At 47.0% G+C, this 15,086-nt stretch overlaps 1 long non-coding RNA gene across 1 annotated transcript; it reads right to left on the bottom strand.

The window, feature by feature from the left end:
• Positions 1 to 9,943: 9,943 nt before the first annotated feature.
• Positions 9,944 to 12,612, bottom strand: LOC137846746 (uncharacterized). Its single transcript, XR_011090628.1, has 2 exons — positions 10,843 to 12,612; positions 9,944 to 10,729 (listed from the first exon to the last, which is right to left on the bottom strand). It is a non-coding gene; the product is annotated as an uncharacterized lncRNA (long non-coding RNA).
• Positions 12,613 to 15,086: the final 2,474 nt, after the last annotated feature.

The following is a 15,086-nucleotide window of genomic DNA, read 5'->3' as shown; positions in this document are numbered from 1 at the left end:
AGCCGGGGAGGAGAACACCTTGTTGTGTCTCGGCTCGTGCTCCCCCAGCCGTACCGCTAGACGAGACAGGAAGATGAAAGAGTACTGAAAACATAGATTTGGAGCAAAGGAACAAAGATAAAGGAAGATAAAACCAGAAAATGCCTTCTTAAGATTATCTGTAATTACAGAGATCGTCCTTAGCTGGCTCAGCACACTTGCTGCTCTTTCTTCTGGATAGAAGCAGCTGGAATTTCTCTCTTTAACTCTTAGAGGTCAACATCTTCTTCTCTCATATCCCTTAACTAAGACAGATCCCAAATCTTTGTTTTTTTTTCTCTTCTGTAAGAAGAAATCCAGAGCAAAACCCGGTCTTTGGTCTGTGGGGCTGCAGAAGTCCACGGGTACCTTGCTGGGGCCCCGTGCAAAGAAGCCAGGGAAAGTCAACGAGCCACCAACGTTCCTGCACACATGGGCAAACCCTCCGTGGAAAAAAGTTAGAGGCCCAGGAAATAATAAAGGTTGAAAATGCTGGCCGTAGGGTTCAGACGCATAACATTAAAGATTAAGAGCCATGTGAAAACCTCAGCCCACATCTGTGGTTCGTAAGTGAAGGTTTACTGTCGGGCAAATTAGTGCTGAAGTCTATTAACTTCTTGAATTCATTGAACTTCTGATAGTTGTTTCTTTTTTTTTTAAAAGGCTGCATTTTGCTTTTCAGCACTTCTCCACGTGATGCAAGGCAAGCGACAGCATCAGCTTTCTGTGGAAATCCGGTCTTGTCCTCTCCTGACATCTTTATGGCATGCAAAATAGACGGTGTGGCCAGCCAGAGAGCTGAGGGATGCACCGTGAGTGTAAACTCCTTTTATTAATGAGGATTAAGGTGGAAACCAAGTGCTGGTTATGTGGGTTTCACCTTTCCACCTGAATTTCTAGGGACTTCCCCAAAGTTTTGCTGGTTGCTGGAAGCTGCTCAGCACCCAGCACCATCCTTGCGCCCTGCAAGCTTCATTCTTTCCTCCTGCCATCCATTATCCCCTATCTGTGTGGCTGCCTTCATGCTTTGCATCCCAGCGCCATTTCCATGAGAGTAAAATTAGCAGCTTGAGTAATTACGAATAAGTTGTGTGAGACAAAGAAGCCTTGAGGCTGATTGTAGGAAGCTGAAGTGTCTGGCGTTGCAAATCTCCTCCAAACACTGAAGGGCAGCACAAAATCACTTTTTTTTCCGAGTCTCCTGGAACTACCAAGGTATTTAGGAACCCAAATCCCACTGCCAAGGGTGGGGGCACAGGAGGATTGATGTTTAAGTGCTCAAGGCACCCAGGCCATGGTTTGGGGTCTGGTCTTCCTCTCCATCGATGAGCACGGCGAGCTGTCTTCATCCTGATGCTGTGATGCCAAAAATCACCGAGGTATTACCAAAAGCAGGGGCCAGACTCGTGCCCTGCTCATCCCTGAAGGCTGGGGATGCCCCAAACTGCACCTGATTAAAAGAAACCCAAAGGTCTGTGCTCTGCCTGGTTTCCAAACGTGAAACTTGTACCAGGCACATGTGATGAGGAAAGCGGGTGCTGCCGAGCTGAGTCCAGGACAACAGCTGTTACTAGTAAAAAATAATGATGGCTTTTACTGGGAAAAAACTGCTCACAGACAGCAGAAAAAGAGTTTTACTTGAGTCAAAACTGCAGGTTCTGTCTCGTAATGGCCACATGAAAAAAAAAAAACAACAAATCTTAAAAAGACAGCCTATAGAAAATCACAGTCATCTCCAAGGCTTGATGAAAATGAAGGAATCTATTTTTTTTTTTTGCATGTGTTTGCACACACATTAGCGTAAGAGCAAATAAGTTTTAGTTTAAGAAATGTTTAAATATATCCTAAGGAAGTTAGGCTTCTGGAGGGTCTTCCAAAGGGTACCAGTGCTAACCCCATACTTGTGCCGGGGGGAACCTCTGTGCTAAAACCCCTCTGTAACAAATCTGCTCTGTTTTTTTGTTGTTTTTAAGGGGAGAACTGGAGAGAGATCACATCAGGACACGCGCTGGCCCATGTGGAGCAATGGCCAGGGGCAAACAGCAGAGCCAGGCTGCTCCGAGCACGTGGCCGAGCACCATCCTGCAATGGCAGCCAAAGGTGCGGCCTCGGGAGTTTGAGTTATTTATTTTCATTTTTTTTTTCCACGCCGTAAAAAGGCTGAAGGGCTTCTCCTATCGTTTATGCGTGGAAAAGGTCTGGCTCTGAAGCTGTGCACTAGAAAACCGATGACTTTCCCAGCTTTTCCAGCTAGCTGGTTTTGAGCGTTACTCCCCCCAAAGAGTGGCACGAGACGACACGTTTCAAAAGCGTGCTTCTTCCCGCGCCACGAGACCTGTTTGAATTTCGTTTTCCACCTCAGGATGATCTCCCAGGCCCTCCAAGTTTTTCTCTTACCATCCTGCACCGTTTGGAGCCGCTTGCTCTGCCAGGATCCCTCTTTTAATCCAGCTGTCATAGTTCCTCGGGATTTCAGTCTGCCTGGCCGGCTGTGACATGCAGGCGAAAAGCTTTGTTTGGCAGAGGTGCTGAGCAGCTTCTTGGCAAGCACAGCTTACTGTACACAGAGACACAGGGAAGGAGAAATCTCCCTTTGTCTTTGCTCTGATTCAGCCTTCCTTCAGACCATGCTGCTGCTGGTTTATGTGAGTTTGCTTAAGGATTCACTTCACAGCACCTAATTCACTGATTTTTGCAAACTTTCACAGGTTTGCTTCCTAAAAAAAGAGGTTTAAAACCTTTATATGAGTTTTTTGTTGTTGTTCTTGCTAAGAAAGTGAAGAGAATCACCGTCTCTACCCCTGCTGCTTCACTTGCAGAAGATATCACAGGGCAGGGAGTTCCCCAGGTGCATGAAATCCCTGCTGATGCCTTTGACTTGCTTTTCTTCGTTATTAATCACTCTGGATTGTGCTAGCCTCAGCACCAGGTTCATACCAACATCTCCTCGTATGCTTCGGGTCCCTAACAAGCAGTCGTTTGTCTGCTCTGAGTCCTTTTGGTAAATTTTACATTGTTTTCCCTGCAAAGATAATTTTACGAAGAGTTGCAGCGTTGCGCGCACTGAAAGGTCATGGGAACCTCTCGCCAAGATTAGCCCAACTTCTTATCAATGGCTTTAAGTGGTGTTAGCATTTTAAAAGGAGTACTGTGTGAGCATTAAAAGCCATTTTTTTTTTCTTTCCCAAGTACACGTTGAAAAGCACTTTTATCCCATGGCTAGGGCTGGGCGCTAAATGGAGCCCTATCACCATGGGCTGATGTTTTCTATTCAGAGCGCCACAGAGAATGCTTTGTTCGAAGGCGAGCCGAGCTGCAGAGGTTGGAAGAATTTCATAAGCAGAAAGTTATGGCAAGGTGTCTACCAGGAGCTGTTGGGTGGAAGGGAAACCCTACAACACAGGCTGCTAAGGAAACGAGCTGTAAGAACGGAGGAAAAAAACTCTAAATTAAGGTGTCGTTGCCCTTCATTTTGCTCAGTTTGTCAATACCAGGGCAGAAAACGTCGTGTTGTACACACAGGGAATCACGTCCTGAATTTCTGAAAGGATTTACTGCTGAGCTAAGGCCCTCCAGCACGGAGCATCCTGCTCCGACACGGACATCGTGGCAGTGATGCTGTAGGGACACAGCCGCGCGTTTTTCTCAAAGCTGGGAGCTGAGCCTCTCACCAGAATGGATTTGATTTTGTAAACAGCTGCTTTTCTTTTTATTTTTTTTAGGATGTGTCGTCCTTATGGAGAGAAGGATTTGTGCTGGGACCTGCTGCCCCGATGCGCTGCATCCCCTACAAACCCCGTGGTCATCCTTGGCACGGAGACTCCCTTCTGACCGACCCGAGCCCCGCGGAGTTCCAGCTAAGTGCCTTTCTACGGATATTGTGGACTAAGTGCTTTGCTCGGAGGCTTTTCTGTTCCCCCAAGGGCTTCATTGGCATGCCCAGGCCACAGGCTGTTCTCACACTTGCCCAGCTCTCAGAAAGAGGAGGAATAAACTCGGAGAGACGCTGCAGGGGAAGGATTAAAGCACCGGGTGATTTCTGAGAACTCCCCTCTGCAGCGATGACAAATAACCCGACACAACTGGAGAGGGACAAAGCTGTCCCCTGAGTAGGATCAGGGCTGGCTAGCACAGCAGGAAGAGCTCGATGGGATTCTTTGAGGTTTTTCTTTCTCTGAAAAAGAACAGGCCATGCCTCAGAGAGTCCTTACCAAGTGGTGCTCCCCTCTGAAACCTGGCTCACTCTGCCAAAGGCCTCTCCAACCAAGGAAAAGTTATCCAGTTCCTCTTTATTTCCCCCCATTATTCACAATCTGTTCCATTTGGCTATTTTTTTTGTAATTTGCCATTGAGGTAGGCACCGTCTGGAGCTGAAGACATCCAAAAATGCAGATCTATCATCTCCCATGACTCTTCTCCCGTGCGAGTAATCGAGTGCTTTGCCAAAAGGCACTTCACTCTTAGACACCAACCCTAACTGCAGCTTTCCACGTAGCTCGGTGAAACTGGGATTCGTCTGAATACTTTTGGCTGGCCGAGGTATCCCCGTCATCCCCTGCCATCGCCCTGCCCTCTCTGCTAGCTGCTGCCCTGCCAATGCTAATATTACCCGCAGATTTTATCGGCGGCCTCGCGTAGGCATCTTTCGGGATCGCTGATCAAAAAGGGCAATTAGCACCGCGATATTTCTCGCCTCACAAAAATTATCGGAGCTGATTGCAAAATTCTTGAGATTCCACAGGCATGAAAGCTTTTCTTTAAAAGGAAAGGAGAGGTGATGCTGCACGAAGGAAATGCTCTGCGGTTGGAAACGTTTGCCCTTTTCGCCCACCCGGATGCCTACAGGTCCATTCCCTCACATCGTAGCACCTGGGGGATTTCTGTAGAGGAAGGTGAGGAGGTTTTGGTCGTGCTGTTTGGGTTTTTGTCTTTTTTTTTTAAATTTTTACTGGGGGTGGGGAGGTGGAGAACATGCCAGCCTCTGGAAACGCTGCTCCTCAACAGGATTAGCCAAACTCCTGCTGCAACACAAATACAAAAGCCCTGGGAAATTCAAGGCTGGGTAGACCTGAGGTCCTCCCTGCTCCCAAATTAAAATAGTCCAGGCAACAGCGCTGACGCTGCTTATCTTCCAACACTTTTCTGCTCCATCACCCCGAAACGTGTGTGTGAGGCTCCTGCAGCCACCTGGGTGCTCTCTCCGGGGCTGTGCTGCCAGCAGAGTATTTTCTGCCTCAGGAGTTTGGTGTTGACAGTGTTATATCTTTTGGCGGAGGCTGCTAACGACTTAAACCGGAGCAAGTGTTGTATTTATTTTTAATATCCATCCTCAATGAAGCCATTGTTGGGTATGTGACTGCTCCAAACGCGCAGCCTGAGCTTCGCTTTTAATTAACTCCAGGCAACGAAGTTAGGAAAGGATTTGCAACGTGAGTGTCTGTGGCAAAAACATGCTCCACAACAGAGTGGATGTAGAATAGTATTCTGCAGGGCTTTTTTTTTTTTTTTCCACACAAATTTGTCTGCCTTATCAGGGAGCCTAATTATACCCCTGGTACTGATCAGGAGCATTTGTCATAAGTATTTCTTTAATAAATACCAGTGAGATAAATAGATGCAGTTTTCTACGCAACACCTGATCCAGCAGAAGCCATGTGGAAGCAATGAGCAATCTGATTTTGTCTCCAGCTTTTCCACAGTTCCTCTTTGAGACCGGTGGGATGACGAGGTCTTTCCTGCGGCTTATGGGATCACTGGATGAGACGAACTGGAGCTGTCTGTGAGAAGGGTAAGGCGCAGACATTATTTGATTTGTTCTTCTCAGGAAGAACATTTTGCTGATGTTCTGCTGGCTTTTCTTTGCCTGTCTGGAGTGGACATGGGGGTTGTAGTAAAATTAAGGGAACGTTGTGATTATGCCAAAGGTTTTTCCACTGGAAACGGTGGAATATTGACAGTTTTTGATCAAGAGGCTGACATTATAAATCCATGGTCATACTTTGTGTGTTGACAGTATCATTGGACCCTCGGACAGCCTCACCTGAGCATCTTCTTGCGTTGGAGGAAGGCACAGAGAGCAGGTAGGAAGCATCAAGCCCTGGTGGGCAGGAGCAGGCCAGCTGATGGGAACAGCACCACGGGGACTTTGGGAGCTGCAAGTCCCAACAAACACTGCAGCACCGGCAACAATTCTGCTTTTGTTGAGGGACATGCGAGTCTGTTTGTTTGGGCACGGGCTGTGGCCCTTTGTGTTAACAATACAAGCTTTTGTTTCAGCACAGCTTTTGAAGTCAGAAGGCAGCCTTGGTCCAGGTTCTAAAGCCAATTTGCTTTTAATGAGGTTTAAAGGAGCAAATAGGGCCCTTGAAGCTCCTGTGCAGCCCTACACTGTTGGTAACACCGTTGAAGGTAACGTTGAACAGTAACACAGCTGCCCACGGCTTGTGCTTGTTGTCAGCAGCTGAATCTCTCCAGAAAAGGAGAATTTCAGTGGATATCAAGTCTGAATGTCCAAGCAATAATCCCCTGCAGCCTGGTCGTGCACCCCTCAGAGACGAGGTCCAAGCTTCTGCACTGGTGTGTCTTCCCTGAATGCCCCTGTGATGAACCCAGGACTTTGTTTCAGCCCTGAGGAGCCTAACAAACACCAAATGGCCATCAGTGTTTAAGATTTTAAGGATTTGTTAGGTGAGAAGTGTTTGGAGGTATCCAAATATCCCATTCTTGAATGCTCTGGGGACTCCCAGGGTGAGGTGGAACAGATCTGTGAAGGCATCGGAGCGCTTCTGCAACGCGCCCTCCCTTTGGGTTTCATCTGGGAGCCAAAGCAGGGGACTTCAAAGCTCCAAGAAGCACGTTCCTGAGCTAAAATGAAGCTTGGATGTGGACAGAGGACCAAGTTTCAGATGCAGGCAGGTTAAAAGAGGGTGTCCTGGCTGCTCCTGCTCCCAGGTACTTGTGCCAACGTCCCCAGCTCTGCCGCACGGGTGGTTAAGCTCCCACGGAGCAGCTGCTCAACAGCTGCAGCTTACTCATCCCATATGAAAGAAACCCCCAAATCTCTGTGAAATTTCCAGGGGTTTAACAGCTGCTGCCTGAGCCAGGCTGTCTGTGCCATGTACACGGGGACGCTGTTGGGGGGAAGAGGCAGGCCAGACAGCTGGGAGCTGTCATTTCCACAGCCGCTTACTTTTTCATCTGCCTTTACTCACGTCAGAGCCTTCTGAGTGCAAATTGGAGAGCGGAGAGGGCCTTTGGATTGCTTTTCCTCCCCTTTTCTCACCCCAGTCCCGCGATCGCGGTGCGTTGTGGGAGCCAAAGCCTGTCACCAAAGGATTTATTTCGGGGGAGGCTTGTCGGTGGGTTTCATCTCGACTAACTTCTAGACATCCAAGCATCTCAAAAGCTCGTTATTGGGAATGCAGAGGAGCACGGTCCTGCAAAAGTGCCATTCAGCTGAATTGGGTGGCAATTTTAGGAGCAGACAATTTGTTTTCTGAAGACTCTCAAATTCCTTTTTTTTTTTTTTATTTCGGCTGCAGCTGGGGCAGACCCCGGGATGTGCTGGATCTTCTGGGAAGGCCGAGGGGTCCTGCAGAGACGAGAAACTCTTGAGGGAGGAGAGCCACTAAAAATCAGGAAATTGGTTGTGTACTTTGAAAAACCCACGCGGAGCCATTTGCCAGAGGTTCTGGAGGGTGTTTAAAATATCCCCACATTAACAGGCTGTGGTGTGACCGACTGGCCAGCCGTGTTTGCCTGGGGAGAGGAAAGGTTTTATGCCCAGGACGTAGCGGGGAAAAGTCTGGGTCACCGGCAGGGTTTCGTTTACCTCAGTCAATAATGAAGTGGAGGATAAAATCTGTGGTATTGCTGGGATTTCGCCTAAAAATGCCTTGTGCAAAGACTTACTTTTATTTCCTGGCGTTTTGCATTCTCTCTGCATTTATAAAAAATAAAACGAGTCATTAATCCTTAATCAAAACCTGTTCTTAATTCTCCTTTTTAATTAAATCGTGTTTCTGCCACAAATCCCTTATTTGTTCTCGAATGTTATTTCAGGTTAACCAAGAAACGAGGCGTTTTTCAGCTGTGGGAAGCAGAGGTGCTGGATGTGGTGATGCTGCAAAATTGAAGACACGCGCTGAGGTCTTGTCGTCTTGGCACTGGGTTTTGATTGGCATTTCCCTGCTTCATTTCTTGCTAAATGAGCCCCCTGTAGCAGAACATCGATCTCTGTTCAGGTAACAAGAGGAATCACACCTTCTGGGAAGAGTTTTTCCTCCAGTGAGACAGAGGCAGGTCATTTATCTCTGTCTTGAGTTGCTCTGATTGAAGTTGTAACTCAAGATGTGGTTTAAACAAGATCAAAATGCATAAGTCCCAAAAATCCTTGGCCACGTGGAATCTTGTTCCTTTATCCCAGCCCTTCCTGCAGGTCTAATGGCTCCGAAGAGGTGGGATACGAGGAAAGGGGAGAGGCAGACAGGTAGAAGGAAGACCTTGAGCTGAAGCTGTCATGCCAGGAAGGCCCCTGTAACCTTTGTGGCTTCCCCAGCAGCCTGAACATGGCGTTGGTGACCCTCTAAAAGCCCCACAAACAACACAAACTGGGATTGCTCTTTGCATCCATGAGCTGTGGGATGTGGGACTCGTCTCCAAGGATGGCTGGAGGTCCCCAGACCGGTGGGAGCTGGGCTGGCCTCCAGAAACTCTTGGGATGAGGCTGTGTGCTCCTGTGGAAGGCCCAGCAGCAAACAGGGCTGATCCTGCTTGGCTATAGGGGATTTGGCACCCCCAAACCCTCTCCTTGGCACAAAGAATAGAAATAAAAACGCCCCAAGTCATCCCCGTGGCACGACCACCCTCACCGGGGGGACAGGACGCGCCATCTCCTGGATGGTCCCGTTTGGGGACACGGCTGTGATGCCACCAGGGGTAAAAGGGGACGAGGCAAGGTGACAGCATCACTTTTGTCCCTTCCTTCCCCTGTTACTGGGTTGATCCCGCTCTGGAGCAGGGGCTGGAGTCCAGAAAATGCAAAGCAGGACCCGTCAGCGCGGGCCGGGCGAAGGTTTGTTTTTTTGTTGTCTTGTTTCAAGCAGCCCCTGCGAGCAACTGGTGTGTGCGAGGGGGTGGCAAAGGGGGGGGGGAGGTTGCCATGGCAAAAGGGGATTTGCAGGGAATGAATAGCTTGCTTTTTCTCCCCCGAAATGAATGGGTTGCTAAGACCTCCCCGCACATGAAGACTTGTAGGTGCTAGGTTTGGTGGCAGAAACCGCGCACAATATCCTCCCCCCCACCCCCTCCAGCTTTACGTTTTACACAGGCCTCTTAATACAACTCAATCTTATTACACACACACAAAAAAAAAGTGATCTGGAGTGCAGATTGAGACAGACAAAATGCTCCCAGTGGGATCTATCTGTGCCTCTTCCCCAGTCCCCTCCAACGACAGGGATTAGCGGCGATGTTTGCACTGACTGTAACTAGGACATAAAGACCATGCTTCATTTCTTCCCATTCAGCTAATTCTTTACATTGCAGACACTACAGGAGCCATTTATGGTTGTTTTTTTTTTTTTGCCTTTGTGAAAGTGGGTTAGGGTGGGAGGGGGAGGTGGGGGGGAGAAATCTACTGAGGATACTGTTGGCGTCGCCAAAGAAAAGCATCCTTTCAGGCGTCAGCCCCCAGCCCTCCTCTGCTGGGGATAAAAGAAGCCGCATCTCATGCCATGCCATTTGCAGGCAGTGCTGCTTCAAGACGAGGACCGTGATGCATTTGCAGAGCAACTTTTAAGACAGAAAGTGGTTTAGGACGGTCGGTTTGACTTCCCAGATCAAGGGCTGTGGCTGTATCGGCACAGGGGAGGGCTCGCTCTCGCTGTTGACCCGTACCCTAAAAAAAAAAAAGCACAATATGGCATCAAATTTAGGTTTTTATTTTTATTTATCTTTTCTGAGAGACTTTGGGGAGTCGGGACGTGACCACGTGGGAAGGGTTTGGCCAAGACCCCAGGGAAAATAGTTTTGCCAGCCACGTTCTCGCTCGTATGTGCCAATTGACAGCGCTCGTCTTTTCCTCCCAGTTGGAAGAAAACTTCTCCGGCGGCCCCAAAAACACTTGTGGGACAAGATTTGTGTATAGACGCTGGAAGCTAACTTGGTTCTGAGCAGATTTGTGCCATGACCTTGGCTTCTTTTGGGAGGGTGAGCGAGGCAACGTCAGCCGGAGCATCTCCGGGGGCATGGGATGGGAGAAGGGACAGCAATAATATGGCCAAAACGCCTCCTGGCTGACCCGGGGACAGGCTTTATCTGCTCCAGAGCCGTGCATCGATCTTGCCTCCGCAGACAAGTTGTGCTGACTCACTGCGGGTTCGGGAGAGGTTACGGGGTGAAATTGAGGCTTGTGAGATTGAAGGAAGGGCTCATAAATCTTTGTGAGTTGGAGGGCAGGCAGGGCTTTGTGTCACAGGCAGTGCTGGGACATGGTGACCCTCTCTGCCTCCTGGCTGAAGGCAAATCCTGTACAAGGAAAAGCTACAGAGCAAACCACGGAGCTTCAAAACACGCATTGTGCTGGTTTATTTCCTTATTTAATTGCAAACTTTCAGTCTGGGAGAGTTGTGTGGTGTGGACACACCTCTTGTCATCATGGCTTGAAATTCGGTCCTTACAGTTACGGAGCGTAATCCACCCAAGGATTAACCTGGATTTGTGCAGACAGGAGAGGAAAACTGACCTCAAATTGCCCCGTGCATCTTGGGTGACCCCAGCTAATGTGCCCCAAATGTGCGTGATATTGCATCTACGACATCTCACCTCCGTTCTTGTCAGTAGGAGAGAGAAGAGATGAACCTGAGCCGTCCCGCGGGGAAATACAGCCTGGGCAAGGAGTTCACCACATGCTTTGTAGCGCGATCCTGCACGTGCTTGAAGTGGAGGATGAAGCCTGAGTACGTTTCTCTGCAGCACGGCGAAATATCCTAGGAATGGGCAAGAGCTGGTATGCACTGCGTGGTGCTGGGCTTCTTCCAGCGAAGGGAAAGTCTGAAAGGTACCTCGGAAAAAGCCATGCTCATCCCGACAGATTCACCTGACTTTAATAAATAAGAACAGAGGAAGTCTGCTGTCGGATTCGGAGCTGTGTGTTGGCTCACCCCTCACAGTCCTGTGCTGGGATTTATATCTCTAAACCTAAAGGATTGGGGATGAGAGGTGCATTTTGTTTCCACGGGATTGCCGTTGACTCAACTTCACGTTTTCATTTGAAGTCTGAAACAAAGATGGTTTTAGTTCATTGCTGTCCAGCGTGAGTGATGCTCTGCCCTTGCAAAAATGTAACATCCTTGTAAAATTTCGTGGTTTTCTGCTTTATCATCTTCCTGGTCAATCCGTGCAAGGAAAGAGATCAAACATCTGTGCTTCTCCAGAACAGAAACCAGTCATATTTGAATGAATTCAAAGTGAGGTCAGCACGTACGTATTGCCATCTGTGTCATCTTTACCTTGCCGATAGGAGAATTAGAAGGGATGATAGATGTAGGATGGAAAAAATAAATGTAACTGCGACATAACTGCATTTCCCAAACTGGAAACACTGATGTCACTCTCATCCCATGTCTTTTTGGGAAGTTGGTATTTTACACGTGCCAGGAAAATCATTCATATCCTACCTCTACTGGATACGTTTCAACACTGGGCTTAAGTTTATTGTTTGCAGTGTAACTTAACCTAATTCCCGTGCTCTTTGTGTTGTCTTTATAGTTAAAACCACGGTAAGAGTGGACTGATTTGCATGCTTTGATATTAGGAAATGTTCTGAGCTGCCAAGATGGCTCTTCAAAGAAGACCCAAGATGGCTCTTCAAAGGCAGGTTGGAGATCAAAACCACCTTTAGACTTTCTGTTGTGAAAGCAGCCAACATCACACCACGTTACATCGTGGAAAACATTGTAGGACACGAGGGAACCTTTTCAGTGACTGCTGTCATCACGAGACATCGTATAGATGGAGCTGAAGGTGACTTTAGGTCTTGTTGTGTCTTTGGCCAGATGGATGGACTCCATCCCACCCTATTTTCAATTTTTCAGTGGCCATATCACTCTATTTTTTTTTTTTTTATTAGTGAAAATTGCTTAATAATGCCAGGAAGCCAGCTAACAGTTGGCTCCAGGTGGATTACCTCAGTTATCAATTAACCCTAAGGGGTGAGTCAGAGCTTTCACTTTCATCTAGAAGCTCCGTTTCCTCATCACCCAATTTATGCAACGGTGCAGCTGCCGTGGGTACCTGCGAGAACTTGGCTGGAGGAGGAAACGCACAGACAATTAATTGCTCCATCACCAACTGCTGAAACTCTCGTAACTAATACAAACCAGGACATTCTCAGCAGCCCATAAATCATCGCTGCTTCCCACATCCAGTGTCTTATCTCAGCGTAAAGCAGCTTTCCACTCCCTCGTGTAGTTTGTCTGCAGGTTTCCTTTGTCTCTGAGAACATCTTCGGAATTAGCACCAAAAGATGCAGCTCACCTGCAAGGGGGAGTGCTGGTAGGTTGTTTCTGAGCAGATCTGCGATTAATTACTAAATTGTTCTACCACCACTGGGCTCACCAAGCTCAGTGCAATGTGTTCGGCTGTCGTTTCAGCTCAGGTATCAAGGTGGAAAATGGGAAGTAAAGATAACCCCGTAGTAAAACCACCACCCAAGTTCAACAATTTCACATTGGTTCCTGCATGGATGGGGGCCCTGGCCACAAGAACAAGTGCTCTTAGTGCTAACAGAGTGCAATCACACCTGATGCTAATTAATTAATCAGCTGGGAGGGTTAATGAGTGAAGTTGTCCCCCTTCAACGTTGTGATGGGTTGGATAATGGGGTTAGAGTAGTAGGGGAGCAGCAGGAGGCTGGGTGATGGAGAAGCAGGATCTTCAAGACACGCGATGGCTTAGAAGGTGGTCTTTTGCCTTTACTTCCAGATGAAATATCTAATTTTGGAGGAAAAAAAAAAATAAGGTAGGTGTTGGAGATGTAGAGAGGAGAAGAAGCTGTTTGGGTGTCTGCTCATTTGCCTCTGGTGGGATTTTGCTGTTTCTTCCATAAAAAGAGGAATATAGAGGCGTTGTTGTATTTTTTTTCCTCTTTGGAGACTGACTGAAGAATGTTGTACTCATAAATGAGCAAAGGGATTTTCCTTTTTTGGGGATATTACTCTGTGCAGTTACTAAACTGGCTTGAGAAATGTTTTCTGTCTAAAGGCGTTCAATGAAACTGTTGGAGAGTTGATGGAATTTGGAAGAACAACATTTAGGAAACAAGTTACTGTGAATTATTCTCTTATTTATTTTCTTAATGCTTGTCTGCCTATTCTAACAGTGTCTTTTTTCTTCGTTTGCTTTGCTTTATGCATCTATACGTTGCTCCCAGAGAACGTAGGATTTCCTTGGATGGAAATAAGGAAGGAATACTTAAATTATTAATTTTAAACAAATGTTGGGGGAAGTGTTTTTTTTTATTACTCTAATGTGAATACTTCTAATCTTCAAACCTATGGTTCATTTCTCAATTTTTTCCTTTATCATTTAAAGTGATTCTTACTGTCGGTGTAAATGTATTTAGAATAAGCTTTGATTTTTCAAGTCAATTCATGAAAATATGTACGTGTGAGCCTCCAGCTATTGTTCATTTTAACTGCAATGTTAGTGGAATAATAATTTGATTTTTTTTATTGAAATATATTTACAAAACCAGATTTATCTTCGCGCTGGGATAGGAATGAAGACAACAGATTCCAGAAGGTTTACAGAACTGAAGAGCTGAGGCTTTTTGAAGATAAAACATGAGCTCATTTCCTCGTTCAGGGTCCCAGGAGCACTGCACGTTACCAAATCTCTCGGCGTGCAGCGATCTGCATACGAACCATCCATCTCGGAGCATTTGGGGAGTTAAGGCACACCCTTGCGTGAAATCCTTTGCATGTTTTTCCTGTTTTGCAGCATTGTGTTATTAGATACAAATTCTATTTGCAGTATAGCAGTCTTTGATCTCTTCTTTATTGTGTAGGTGAGCGGTGTCTCACCATCTCACTTTCCTGCTGAAGAAGGAAAGGATTTGGTACAAGTTAGTAATAGTTGCTAGATAGAGAGCTTAAGGAGTTGACTTGATGATCCTTGTGGGTCCCTTCCAACTCAGGATATTCTATGATTCTTAAGGAAGTAATCAACCTATTCCTTTTTTCTCTATTTTTTTTTTAATGCAGGAACAAACCTCTTCTTGAACTCATTTGCCTAGGTATCTTCTTGCATAGTGATTTTTATGTTGGGACAATCCCTCTGGAAATGCTCTCCTCCTTCTCCTGGTTGTAGACGAGATGCTTCCTATGGAGACAGCTAGATCAAGGTGGAACGACGTTTCCCATCAGTGTCCTCTTCACAAAGGTGTTTGAGACCTGAAGCAGAACTTGTGGGTCCCATTTCAATGCACAATACTTATATAATATTTTAAGCACAGTGGCTGCTTAGATTTTTAATTTTCCTGATGAAAAGCAAACCCAAAGTCCTTGTGTTTCCTGGAGGTCCCAAAGTGCTTTTCTCCCTCTTACATTTACCTCTCATTTCCTCCTCCTAGTTTCAGATGATGGTGAATTCCTTTGGTTTCCTTCTAAAACGCAGCAGAATTAAGGCTTTTCTTTACCCAAGGGGCCACCCCTACTCTCCCTGGTAGGTGATCCTGTTTATCACTGTTTCTGTGGCAACTTTTGGGCTCTGCAGATCACCCAGAGCCTGTTGATCTCTTTCCTAGTGGATGTTTTTTTTGATGGGTGCCAGGACAGCCCATCTCAGAACATATCATGGTTTGACTTATTTTTAACAGCTTAACTTAGCACGGGTGAAACCACTTGTGGTTTCCTGTTTTCATTATCTGGCTTTCCTATTGTTTGGCAAGGATGTTTTTTAGGGGCAGAGTCAAGCCTCTGGGCCCGTTTGTTGCCTCTAACGTGGGGCTTGGAGCTCCCGTGTGGGTACTGAGGGCACACGTGGGCTTTGTGGAAGGGGTTCGCATC

Source organism: Anas acuta, chromosome W (genome assembly GCF_963932015.1).
Source record: "Anas acuta chromosome W, bAnaAcu1.1, whole genome shotgun sequence".
NCBI classification, from domain to species: domain Eukaryota; kingdom Metazoa; phylum Chordata; class Aves; order Anseriformes; family Anatidae; genus Anas; species Anas acuta.
The sequence above is the reverse complement of the archived record's forward strand: the minus strand, read 5'-3'. Positions and strand labels throughout refer to the sequence as shown.